This window comes from Alligator mississippiensis, chromosome 9 (assembly GCF_030867095.1).
Source record: "Alligator mississippiensis isolate rAllMis1 chromosome 9, rAllMis1, whole genome shotgun sequence".
NCBI classification, from domain to species: domain Eukaryota; kingdom Metazoa; phylum Chordata; order Crocodylia; family Alligatoridae; genus Alligator; species Alligator mississippiensis.
The window spans coordinates 27586366-27600149 of NC_081832.1; the positions used below are offsets into that span (position 1 = coordinate 27586366).

Consider the following 13784-nt stretch of genomic DNA (forward strand, 5'->3'; position numbering starts at 1 on the left):
TCAGGAACCAGGGGGCCACCAAATAAACAAACTAAAATTGGTGCTAATGTAGTTCCAGGAACAAAGGGACTTGGGACAACAAGCATCACAGAGCAGGGGCTACACTCAAAGCCTCCTGCTGGACAGACTCAGGCCTGCCACAAGGTGCATTTTTCAAGACTGCAGCAGGGGAGGATGTTCGTCATAGGACTAATCACCAGGGTAGAGAAGGATAAGCAATTGTACAAAACATCCTGCCCTCTGAGGTTCAGTAACAGCAGCCAAGAACAGCACTTACTTGATAAGGTATTTCAAAGTACCTATCGGTCACATATGGGGAGCCCAGTAGATTGTACTGGATACTTCCAAATGTTCCAACCAGGACAGCAGCTTCAAAGGAAAAAGAAAGGTCATCTACTTAAACACAAGCATTGTACCTGGGGAAATGCAGGGTCCAGAAATCTGACCTGTAACAGGCTATATCTTTATGGCCTTCTCTGAGTTCTGTCAATCAAACACCAAGGGTTCTTATCACTAAAGATCCATGTCTTCCTGCTTGGGAGTAGATCTGTCCTGTATTCATGTTTGTGATCTCAGCTTTAACGCTGACTGCTTCATGTTCAGAGCAGGTGTGAGCCCTTAAAATCAGATTCAAGTGATTCATAGGCTCTGCATGGAGCCAGTGCCCAAGGGTAGTATTCACCCAATATGAACATTTTTATGCTGCAAGAATCAGCTCCTGTAGCCAGTTACAAAGCCTAGGGAAGTAGAATCAGAGATCCTGGAGGAGGGGACAGTAGCTTTAACTCACAAACCATCGTGCTCAAAAATGATGTATTGAGGATGTCAGCAACCAGTCGAATGCACTGGTTAATCTGTAAGAGAGAACACAGACCCATGACACAGAGGAGGCCCAGAGGCAGCAAGGGGGAAGGGAACAAGGGGGAATTTTTCTGATCTGGTGCCTTCTTTAACAAAAGATCCCAGCTGAGATAATGGACTGATATGGGTAGAGGGCTCTTCCTGGGGTGGGAAACTATTTTTATTCAATATTTCCAGCACAGCAGTGGAGGAGATGGATTCAGGGCAAAACCCTATTTCAGCCACACTTCCTAATGACACTTGCCCATCCACATCCATCTTTGGCACTTATGTACAGTGTATGATCCCACTCCATGTGTAGTAAGGATGAGTAGAAGCTCATCCTCAGTCAGCTGTGCTCTGGCCAGGCAAATAAGCAGCTCTGTACTCAAACATAAGGCCTATAAAAAAATTAAAAAAAACCCCCAAAAACTCAGGAGGACAGTCTTTCCTGCACCTTGTGTTTAATATTTATTGGACCAAGATCATTGGAGAAGTTTCTGCCCCAGTGGGAGCAAGGGTACAGGGTAGACCCTGGAGTCCCCTCCCTTCCTGAGGGCCATTTACTTCACTTAGGTAAACATGCCCTCAAGCTTACTCATATTCTCCTGTCCCCACATTTCTCACTGTTTTGGCTTCCCAGGGGACCCCCTTCAAGAGGCTGGCTGAGGAGGAAGAGTTGACTGATGCCTGATCTGTGACCTGTTGGTTAGAGCAGTGGTTTTCAACTTTTTTTCATTTGTGGACCCCTAAAATTTTCAAGGAGCAGTGTGGACCCCTTTGGAAATTTCAGATGGAGATGTGGACAGCTTTGAATTGTAACTGTAGGTATTCACATACTTTTGTGTGATCATAGTAATCTTTTCCGGACTCCTTGGACATAGTTTAATGACTGGGTTCAAGCACTGGAGCACTGTGCTGGGAAGTTAGAGATAATGTAGATTCAAATCTGCTCTGAGTGAAGGGGCCTTGACCCTCCATCTCCTGCTTCCTAAGTAATTGCCCTTGCTCATAGGCTCAGATGTGGGGGTGACCTCCTTTTCCTGTATTTAATACCCACAAGTAATAGGCTCTTGCCATGAACATTTTTGCAACTTGTGTTGCTCAGGGCAGATACACACAGCACTTCTGTATCTGTCTAGCCAAAAGGCAGCCTACTGCCCACGTTCAGCAGCCGTGTGGATGCCTATGTATCTAAACTGCATGTGGAGTAAGAGTACAAGCTATGTGTAAGTGCCATAAATGGCAGTTATGCCCCTACAATTTAGATACGTAAAATGAAATAGGATTCTGCCCTCAATGTTTTTCTCAGAAATTATTGTTATTTGCATTTCAGTAGCACCTGGAGTCCTATAGCCAGGGGGGCCCAATTTGTGCAAACACTAATAATAGATAGTCCTTGCCCCCAAAAAGCTCATGTTCTAAGCAGAAGGACAGAATGGAAACAGTGATGAAATGAATGACTCACAGGAAGAGCTAGGAATAGAGCCCAACTCCGCTTAGTACCATAGGCTTAACTGCTTCTCTAAATTGCTCTGCTCTCTGTTTGCCTCCATGTCTCTGTCAAGCCCAAATCCTGTTTAATACATGCAAGGTTCTCATGGCAGCTCTGTAGCATGGAGGTTTATCCCCCACTGAAGTCACCAGAGCATAACAACCTGACTCTCCCTCGCGCCCCCCCCCCCCAATCCCTCAGCCTGTATTCACACTGGAGTCATTGAGCTGAAAGATTCCATCTCTCACTTCCACCACACCTGGAGTAATCCAGCCCCCAAACCCCATAATTAATTCCATTCAATACCTTGGATTAAAGCAAGCAGCTAACTGGATACATGTACTGTCGGCTGACTTACCACATCGATCATGATTGTCCAGAGGGCAGCCCGAATTTCCTGCTCAGCAGGATCAGTTGTGCTGAGGAAAACAACATGACATTGAAGCTTAGGTTAGGTAGGAGGGGAAATACAGATACCACACTTAGACTTGGCCAGGGGTTTTACTTGTGAAGTATCATAGAACAAGCTAGCTGGTTCAGTGAACAGGCAGTCTCTTGCCTCTGCTCTATTCTACCATTTCCTACTGTTTGGGGAGGATCAATGTTACTGTCAGCCTGTGGCAGGTTTGAAGCTCTAGGACAGACATTATGTACTGATGAACCAGAGGCAGAAACCAATAAGATGCACTTATCTGCATTTTCATTGCATAGCCTCCACAAGTGAACATTTTGGGCAGTTTGACTATAATTCAACTGAGTTTTGACTATGCGGGGGGGAGGTGAACTTGATACTGTGTTAGACATGACCACCTTGTTAGAGAGGGTGCAGCAAGCATTGTCATAAGAGAGGATACAGAGGAGATGGTACAGAGCTGGCATTTTTTTTTTTTTTTTTTGAGGCTGTAGATCTGTTAGGAGGCAATGCAGAGGAACAGGGGTGGGGGCTATGGACACAAGTGGCCATCCACGTTAGTGCCTAATTAGAAAAAACAATAAATAAATCCCTTGGGGCTGATCTGAAATGAAAAATGTTTCAGCTTTCTTGTCAAAATGAACCAAGCATTTTGTATCACATGAAATTAAACATGTTTTTCTTTTTTCTTTTTTTAAAGCATTATATTTGGCTAAACTTGGTTTTGAAATATCAGCTCAAAACAAAAAGTATTACAATGTAGATACAAAACATTTAGATTTTTTCCGATTTGCTGAATTCACCTTGAATTGATGAGTACTTTTGGTTGCCTCAAAACTGCATTTTCAGGGAATAAAATATAATTTAAAAAAAATGCTGCCCACACCTTCATTAACACCCTCATACAGCTCCAGCAGATTGGCAAGACAGGTTTTCCCTTTACAAAAACCATGCTGACTCATTCACAGCATATCATATTTTTCTACATTGCTTCTAATTTTATTCTTTATTACAGAGTCTGCCAATTGGCCAGGGATAAATATGAGACTCACTGGGTGCATCTACATGTTCATTAATGAGCCATAGTTACTGCACATTAAGTTTAGTACTCGGCTAACCAACTACTAAATCAATGAACAATGACTTGTGTTACTGTGCAGTAGTGCTGGCACGCAGGTTTTTTCAGACATTAACTGCACAGTAGCCTAATACTACCACACAGTAGTGTATTAGCACAAGTTCTGACTCGCATGCAACTGCACAGTGTTATTAGTGATCTGTAGGTCCCAGGATCACCCCTGGAGACCTCTCTGAAGATGTGTGTTATGTTAGCAAGCTGCCAGCTCTCTGGTGCAGGGGCTGTTTGTAACAATAGGTTACATGTGGTTCTGCAATTTCTGTTTACAGTTTGTTTGCAATTTACAGTACTGCAATTTCATGTTTGAGTTTCAGAACTCTCAGGGGAAGACCATTTAATCCTAATGATTTATTAGTGTTTAATTTATCAATTTGTTCTAAAACTTCCACTACTGTCACTTAAAATGGACTTAACTCTTCATATTTATCTAAGAAGAATTGATCCTGTGGACAAGAATTGACTCTCCACAATATCCTCTGTAATAAAGACTGATGCAAGGAATTTAGCTTCTCGACTATGATTCTGGCCATCTAATGGTGCCACTAAATGTCTGGCTGGTTTCCTGTACAGCTGTGCAAAGTTTCAGCTGCTGATTTGGTAGCCAAATCTCTGAATCCAAATCAAATCAGGGGACCAATTAAAAAGGTCCAAATCGATTTCAAGCTCTGTGAATCAATTTGCAAAAGATTTGGAGAGCTTGGGTGATTCAGGCAGTCCCCACGGGCTGCAGCAGGGAGCTGGACCCAGACTGAGGTGGTATGTGGGGGGAGGGGGAGGGGACCATGGGGGGGACCCCTGCCTGCTGCCCCCAAAAATTCAAAAGCAAAAAACACGAACTCAGTGGGTGCTGCAGCAGCCTTGGGGCTTCTAGGGGCTTATGGCAGAGCTCCCTAGAGAGAGTGTGGGGCAGCGGAGATCACAAGGGAATGTCTTATCAGGTGAGGAATTTGAACAAGATCCCTGGGGAGCAAGGTGAAATCAAGATAGAGGCAGCCACATGGTCTGTGCTAGAGGAACCCCCTGCTGTGGCATCACTTCCTCATTCATAGTTGTGTTATTCACTGGGACCTAAATCATTACATTTACTATACTATTAAACCATGAAGGATTTTTACTTTTCTGCCTAGTATCCATTTTGATTTGTGGCGCACACTTCTTGAGCCTCTAATATGGTGCTTTTAAATAGCTTCCAGGCTGCCTGAGGCCTCTTACATTCTAGAGCATTCCTTTTAATTTGATTCCAACTAACATCCTCATCTTTGAAAACCAGTAATTTCTCCTTCTAAAATAAATATCAGCACAATGGATAAGAAAAAATAAATTTAACAAAGGGGAGATAACTTGATTATGGAGTATAAGCACCTTTCCAGGGAGACAATGCTAGATTCTGATGACCTTTTTGGTCTAGCACAGAAAGGCTTAAGAAGAACCAGTGTATGGGAGTTTAAGCCAACACATTCAATTTAGAAAGAAGTAAAAACTTCCTAAAGGAAAGAAATTAGTAATCGAAATGAACTCCCGAAAGGAAAGGTAGGCTCTCCATAGCTTGATTTTCTTCAAATCAAGAAAGGATGGCTTTCTGGAAGTGAGGTTTTTGCTGGCCACAAGATCCTGGGCTCAGTACTGGGGCACCTGGGTAATTTCTGCAGTCTGAGTCATGTAGGAAGTCAGATGAGATGATTTACAGGTAATGGTCTTTTCTGGCCTTAAACTATGTGAGTGAATTTAGGAATCCATCTCCCTCACAACGCAACAGTTTCCCCTTGTTCACTGTGAGGCTGAGAAAAGCCTGCAGGGCTTTAGGAAAACTCTGAGGTGACCTCAAGGATCTATCTTAATGGAAGAGGAGCAAGCTAGCCAGTCATTGACAGAAGGTGTTTTGGAGGGACTAGACTGGCCAGCATTGGCCCTATGAGAGCACCAAGGGAAGAAGAAGGCAACTGAGGGCCCTGAAAAAGCAGACTGGGCAAAGAAGGGCCACCAGGCCTCTTTCTGCCACAGGTAGGGAAGATCTGTGAGCAAATGAAGAGCCAAGATTTGTTAGGGCCCTGGCAGTCCAGTTTTGTTGGGGTACTAATTGTTGGAGGATGGGTTGCAAGGCCAGGTCCAGGCAGATAATTAAAGCTGATTCTCAGGTAACCTCTCAGAATGCAGGATGCATATCTGACTCCAGTTTTCTAAGTTTTCCCTTTCCCAACTGTTGTCTCCAGGACATGAAAAATCTGTAGGACTCACCTCTTTTGCTTTTCAAGCTGAATGTCTTTGATAATTATCTTGGAGTCTTCAATAATGAATATCTGGTCCTTAGAGGCATCCCATAGTGGTTTGGATACTATATCAATCCTGATTTTCACTGAAGAGTCCAGAATCCCCACTACAGTGCTGAAAAAAGGTGAAATGCCAATTAATTAATCATCTTGCTGATCACACAAACAGAATCCTGTCATGTCCTCATTGCAATGACCTCATTGAGCTGCACTTGGAATTTCATTACAGCTGGTATGAAGCCTAAAATATTGGTATAACAATGGAATGATCACAGTAAATAGCTGCAAACTGGAGAAAGGGGCAAAACATGACAGTAATTCTCTGAAATACAGGAGGAAACCATAACTAACAGCCCTAACCCTAATGGGAGATGCATCTTATGACCTTTTGCCCTAGAACAAAATAAAGAGGGTCCAGTTCCACCTGGAAAGATTTGGGAATTCAAGAATTCCAGTGTGCTACATCAATCCCTGTCTTTTAAAATGGTTTCATCATGGACTGATCTGGAAAGGAGGAAACAAGGAATGGGTTAAAAAAAAAAAAAAAAAATCTCACCTCACCCAGAAGTACTGGATATTCTACATGCACCAGTTTTGGAGCTGAGACTTTAGAAAGGCAGCTAACAATAGGAACAAGGGAAAGTGTCTCTGTAGAGTCAGCTAGTCACAGAGTTGGAGGCAGTAACATGGACTTGACAAGGCGAAAATCCATTAGAGTAAGAAGGATGGTCTAATGTGTGGGGCATTAGAATAGGATGCTAGATGTTTACATTCAGTCGCCAACTCAGCCACAGACTTCTAGTGTAGTTTTGTAAGCTAGTCACTCTATGCCATGACTTAGCTACCTATTGGTAAAATGAAGGAAATGACATTTTCCTAACACCTAGATCTACCCGTGATGGCAAGATGCCCAGGTGCCAGGAAGCTGAATAAGTGCCTAGGTTGATCACTCCATCGCTGTCCTTACATCTCTACTAAGAACACATCCTCTAAGTTACTTGCCTTTTGCCCTCTACATTGAGCTCAACTGGAAGAGACAGGTGAATCTTGTTGCCAGGTGAAAATGACATTGTTGTTGTCATGATGTAAATCTTGACAATCAATAAACTGTAAAAGGAAAGTGAGTGAAGCAGTGAATGGATAGGAGGCACTCTTGCAGGAATATATTATTACAAAAGCACTATAGAGCACCCAGAGAACAAGAAATGAACATCTCAAAATGGCTAACTGTGGAGGAAGAGGGAGGATGAGCTTATGGTTACAGCACTAATCTAGGACACAGGAAAACTGTATTCAGCTACAGCTTTTCATGTGGCCTTACCTATCTATGTTGCTTACAGCTGGATTCATAAAGTCCATCCTAAAACAGGACTTAAGTAGAATTGAGGCACATACATGGAAAAAAATCACAAATCCCCAAATTCCCTACCATCTAGCCCTGGAAATAGTCAAATTCACTAATTTCCTCCCAGTTTGACTCAAAAGTTGCCCTGCTGCCTAACATTAGGCTTAATACAAGAACTAGGGGGCACACATTGAAATTATCAGAAGACATTTAAACAAACAAGACGATGTGGGGTTTTGGGGGGGGGGGCGTTGTTTGTTTGTTTTTTTACACAGAGTGAATAGTTAATGCGTGGAACTTCTTGCCATGGGGGGCTGTAGAGGCAGATGAGTATGACCAGATTTAATAAGGGATTAGATGGAGGACGGATCCATTGAAAGTTACTAGAGGCTCAGTCAGATAGGTCTTTTCAGAGGAGACCAGACAGGATCAGCCCCCTCAGAAGATACAGCTGTGACCCTGCTTTTTTTAAACAGGGGTCAGACAGGGAGGAGCCACCTGTGCCCACCTTTGATATAAGTCTAGCAGTTAGAGAAATCACCCTCTAGCCACACCATCTACTCCTCCTCCACCTATGAGGCCTACACAACTGCCTTCCTACTTTGCTGATGTACTTACTGGGTGATGCTCTGGATTAAGGAAAGTATACTGAGCTGAGCTCCATGGTTTTTCAGGTCTCCAGTTAGATTTATGTTTGGATCATCTCTGCCTTTTAGCAGTTCATTCACATCTGTGACTGTTTTAGGGAGTAATTTCATTATGTTCAGCAGCAAGATATCCTTGATCACATCTGCTAGTAAGTATTGGAGATCTACAAGCAAAGCAAACTGTCAGTGTTGTTGGTGTCGCACAACACAACTGCAGTGAGATAGAGAACTTCAAGTATCTGTTATTCAGTAAATATCTATCCCAATAAATGCCATGAAGCTTCTTTATCAGCCTGCAGAGCAACTAGACAATCATACTGCTTTACGGGGTGGAGAGGATTCAGTGCTCGTTACCACACTGCAGATGATCCATTGCAAGTGTTTCACATTTCTGTTCCTACTCCACAGTAATAAAAAGAGGCTAAACAAAGCCATCTTATACTGAAATAAACAGCTGCTACATTTCCAAAGTTTAGCTTCCACTTATTGTGGATAGAGCACACATAAAGGACACTTAAACTAGGTCAGTTGGACATGTAGTAAGCTCCCCTTTTCAGTCAGTGTTATTGTTTCATTTCATCCATTTAATACATTTGTTTCTTGTGCTTTTGGGTAATGAGTTAAATAAAATATGTTGGTAAAATACAAAAGCAATGGGTGCCCAAAAGCAATTTTTATGCAAATCCCACTTTGACAGTTTTTGGTTTTTTTTACCAGTCTGATTTTTTTTAAAAGTGCAAACACTGTCCATCCTATTCAGGATGTCCTCAGTGCCGTCCAGTTGGCTGCTTGCTGATGTCCTACACAGTGGCAAGTACAATTTTGAGCAGTTTAAAAATGGATTCCCCCACAGTTACAGTTATCTGAGGAAGTATTCTAGGGAAAGAGCCATGATCTGAAGGGCACTTCTCTGGATTATACGATTAGGTGCTGAAGGAAGAAAAAGTTAGGATCATCACAGCTCCATTGGAATGAGCAGCCAGGGATTTAGACTAGACAGGTGCTATGAGCCCAACAAGCCTGTGGAGTTATCTGCTCCTACCACTTGCATGTTGTCATGTATCAGTCTCAAGCACGCTAAAAGGTGAGCAGGCGTCAGTAACTTAACTAAATGATTTCAACAGTCATGCAAGAAGTCAGTCGCAGCCATGAGCAAATAAATCCTGGGCCTCATGCAGCCTTGTGCTATCATTGCACTAGACCCACCTCTAAGTAAAAGATGAGCCCTGGAGCACTGGGGTCCCTCATTGTGGGACAGAGCACCAGGCACACAACTTTGCAAATGCAGTCATGGAAACTATTGGAGCCAAGTTCTGCTGCCACTGAAGTAGATGGGATGTGGCCTCAGTAGGTGCTGTAAATCTAGGACAGCAGCTGTTAACTTACAGTCATTAAATGCCGTGTCACGGATGCTGGCAATGACAGTGGAATAGACAGCTGGGTAGTCAGGTGAACTGTCTATGTTCCTTGTAGCTCTCATGACTCCTCTTGTTTGACTTGCATTTGTACTAGGTAGCCCTGCTACAGCTTTGTCTCCACCAAATGTATCTTCTTCATTTCCACTCCTGCCAGGCAGGCCTGCCGTGCCTCTGATACCACAGACCAGAATAATGAACAAGCACCACAGCTTTAACATCCTTGACTCCAGCACCTGTAAAGAGCTTTTCTATTACAGTCATCTGACAGTGCAGCTGTAATTAGCACAATGGGCAGAACATGTCTTGGTTTGGAAACACAGATAAACACATGTGAGAAGTAATGGAGCCCATGAGATAGAAAGAACGGAGGGAGAGTCTGCCTGATAAGGAACATGCCAGTACGAAGGACTACAGTGGGGAGTGCTCTAAAGGGACACATTATCCAGCATCACTCACTGGGTACTACATAGCTGCTTTCCTATTCTCTCCCATCTCCCCTTTAATAAGTCAGCCCCTACTACATCTCCTTCCCTGCCCCATATTCTAATCTCACTCAGTCCCTACAACTGAACACCCTTTTTCCCCCGTTACAAGCCTTCCTGCAGCCCACCTCCAAAAGCCTCCATCACTGCAGCAAATTCCCTTTCCCATGCTCCATTCTAATTATCATCTTCTGCTATAGCTCTAGGGCTGTTTTTTTTTCAGGGCTCGGTGCATCTACACATATGTAGCCCAGGAACGAGACAGTATAGGATCAAGTGAATCAGTTAGCTTGTATAAAGGTACACCTCAGCTCCATAGCTGGAACGTGTTGTCCCAAAGGGCCACATTTTCTAAAGCGCTCACAGCCAGGTGTCCATTGTTCAGCCCCCCACAAACAGTCAGTGCCAACATGGCCAAAAGTGCTCAGCACCCAACACACCCCCAAAGGGGCTGAGGCCTTTTGACAATTCTATCCCCAAATGCCTGGTCATTAGACTTGCCCAGTAGAATTGCTGTACCTGGAATCCCAAGGCGCTGCTGTATCAGCAAGAAACTTCTGATCAACACAGGGTCTGCAGCAGCTGTACCAATTTTCCTCCTTCTCATTTGTAATCTCTGAGAACTGATAGCCATTATATACTGAATGTCCTGTGTGTTAATGAGGGGGTAGGGGTGGGCTGAGTGCCAAGGTAATTGCTTTGGGCAACATACTCATGTGTTTTTACCTCTTGCCCCCTTCCAATGAAAATAAGTACAGGAGAATCTGATACTTTGGAGACAGCTGTGAGTTGCAGGTGTTCCATTTACATACAGGGTTAGAGCCAAGAGTTACCCAACTTCTTTGTACTCTAATGTATGTGACTGGTGAGGGGGAGGGAGTCACCTGCTAAGATATGACTTCTTGCAGAGAGAGGCTATGCAACAGGAAAATGGGTCTTTGAAGAGAGGGCTTGATCCCCACATGCTAAGATCTGTGCAGGGACAAAGGTAGTTTTATGCAGCCTACATGCATGAAGTGAAATGCTGGGCCACTTTCACCCAGAACCAGTGACTAGATTTTTGGAGACAAATGGTAGAACGGGGAAGGACTCAGGTAAAAAGGAAAGGTGAAAAGGAAAGGGATGCAGGAAGAGTGAAGGAATTGAAGAAAGAGAATAGGGACTGCAAATTAATTGTAAGAAGGGGACAGGTTGATGGGTAGTAGAGAGGGTAGTGGAAAGGAAACTGCAGCAAAGACAAGTTAGAAGGGAGACAAGGAAGGTGTGGGAGGAGAAGGAAGCCAGTTGGATGGAGACAGTGTGGTTGGAAGAAAGCTGACAATACTTTTGACAGATTGGGGGGGGGGGGGCGGCAAGTGGTGAGGTCAAGCAGAGAAGGCAGGAAGCTGGAAGTAGGGAGGAGTAGGTGGTATCAGGAGAATTACTCTCTAAGGCCTCTCCTGTTGATGCTGATTCATCATGGAAAGAAACACCCTGCCCTGCACAGCAGAGGGGGCAAATGTCTAAAGCAGTGATTCTCAACCTGGGTGCTGGGCTACCCTGAGGTCCTTTCAAGGGTGCCATGCAATCATGAATGACTGGTGCCTCCCAAGACTGGGGGGGCGCCATTTATAGACAGCAGCATCAGCAGTGAGTGGGGGACTGCCCGCAGATACCGGTGTTGGTGGCAGGGGGTGGCAAGCGGGGACAACCCACAAACACCAGCGCCAAACCACAGATGCCGGTGTGCCTCCCCGTGCCCCCACTATGAGTTGCCTATGCAAGCAATGTTAGCCATGCAACCACAAATCACAAGATAAACCCAGAGATTTCACATAGGAATCTGTAGTGTTAAAACATTTGGCTTTGTTGTTGTGGTCTATTTGAGTTCTCTGCAACAAAAGAACTGCTCTATTACTTTTCTGCAGTTAAAAGACAAGTGAAAATTAAGAGCTTGCATTTTCTGATGGGTGCCTTGAGGCTGAAAGAGTTGAGAACCCCTGGTCTAGATTTGCTGAAGGAAAGGACTTTTGTGCATGATATCTTTTAAATGGACCAACTACACTGGTCCCTAGTGATGAATAATGTCTTGCATTCAAAATCTTGTCTTACTTTATTGAAATTGTGCAGTTGGTCCAATGAAAGATATCACCAATAAAAACTCTTGCCTCGCACATATTTCCTGGACCATCATGGCTACAACATGACAAGACTACCAAAGCATAAAGCTTCTGGACCAGTTTCAATAGAAATATTTTTCCACTCCAAAAATTACGTTAAATTATTATTTTTTGGTGGAAAATGTTTATTTTAATTTTATTTTTTATTTTTCTAAGAGAATTTTCAAAACAAAATTTAAAAAAAAACTTTTAATTCCATTTTAGTTATTTAAAAAGAACAAAATCAAATTTTGGAAATGTTATATTTTGGGGGTTTTGTTCTTTTTCCTACTCAGTACAACAGAATGAAAGGAGGTCTTGGGCAAAAGGGAAGGGGGGGGGGGTGTTTACCACTTGGTTTTTCATTTTTATTTTGCCACCCAGTCATCGTTGCCAAATTGAAGAAGTATTTAAAAATCAGAAGAGAAAAAAAAAAAAAGAAAAAAGGAGAAAAGAAACAAGAAAGAAGAGATAAAAGGAAACCAATACTATGTTTTCTTGCATGCTGGGATTAGAAAGGAAAGAAGAGAAAGAAAGGGGACAAAAAATAAACTTCTATAAAAAGATTGATTATTTTTTAAAACAGAATCAAAATGAATTCTTCAAGGTAAATATTTAGTTCTGAAATTCTCTTGTGACATTTCAAATAAATTTTTGTTTGAAATTTTTCGCAGGAAAAAGGGGGCTGACAGGACAAATCTGCAAAGTAATGGTGGGAGCCTGTTTTTCCAGGCACCTGTTAAGGAACTGAGTGTGCAGAACAATGCTTGTTTCTCTGGACTATCAGACTGAAAACAGCAGCAATACAGGACAGGAATAGTGCAGGTAGTGTTACCAAAACCCCAGTACTATTTGGTCTTTAGAGATACAAGCCTACCTTCTGTTTATGATCAGGACCTCTTTTGCAAGCTTGAATAGATAATTAGAGGAAACTTACAATTCCCTTCATGATTATCTGTTTTGTACATCAAATCAGAATGCAATGATACTTCCCAGAAATCCACCATTCCCTCTTAGTAGGGTATCAGATAAAGTGGCAAGAGACAGATTTATTGATTCCTCTCCAAAGTACAAAATAAGCTCTTGTCTCAAGGGTGCACAATGCCTTTCTAGCTATCTGCAACAGCACAATACATATTCTTACCTATACTTGCTAGGGAGACTCTGGAGGGAGGAGGAGGGTGGCGCACAGATTGGCAGCAGGTCATCTTGAACTGTGTTACGTTTCCAAAATCCACCGCTGTTTACACCCAGTATTTGTATGGCTAAGTATTATCAGATTGGTTTTATTCAAACTTCTTTGTTTCACTGAGACTTGGGGAACTGGACTGAACTGGTTTTTCTATGGACTTGGAAAGTATCAATGAGCTGGCGTCTGTGTAATTTGTGAAAATTACAGTCCTGGAAGGGAGGACTTCATATCTCTTTCCCTCACCATATGAGAATGCTACTTGTCATGTTCTGTTTCTTTTACTCTGCTGACTAGGCTAGTTGTAATGTCTGCAAAGGTTCATTATGAAACAGGCTTTGGGGGCTTTGGCTTTAGCTGTACTTCTGTAGTTTAGCACGAGTCCCTTGAAAGTGGCCACAGCTGACAACAGA

The 13784-nt window shown here is 43.0% G+C and overlaps 1 protein-coding gene across 4 annotated transcripts in view; it reads right to left on the minus strand.

The window, feature by feature from the left end:
* Positions 1-13472, minus strand: part of LOC109281919 (BPI fold-containing family B member 4) — a 33811-nt gene extending 20339 nt beyond the window's left edge. For all 4 annotated transcript variants that reach the window (XR_009464352.1, XR_009464354.1, XR_009464353.1 and 1 more), the window contains exons 1-7: positions 13327-13472; positions 9531-9795; positions 8116-8308; positions 7155-7259; positions 6121-6267; positions 2694-2754; positions 278-369 (exon numbers count right to left, since the gene is read on the minus strand). The gene's annotated coding sequence lies outside the window, so the exon portion shown is untranslated. The remainder of the gene's footprint in view (positions 1-277; positions 370-2693; positions 2755-6120; positions 6268-7154; positions 7260-8115; positions 8309-9530; positions 9796-13326) is intronic.
* Positions 13473-13784: the final 312 nt, after the last annotated feature.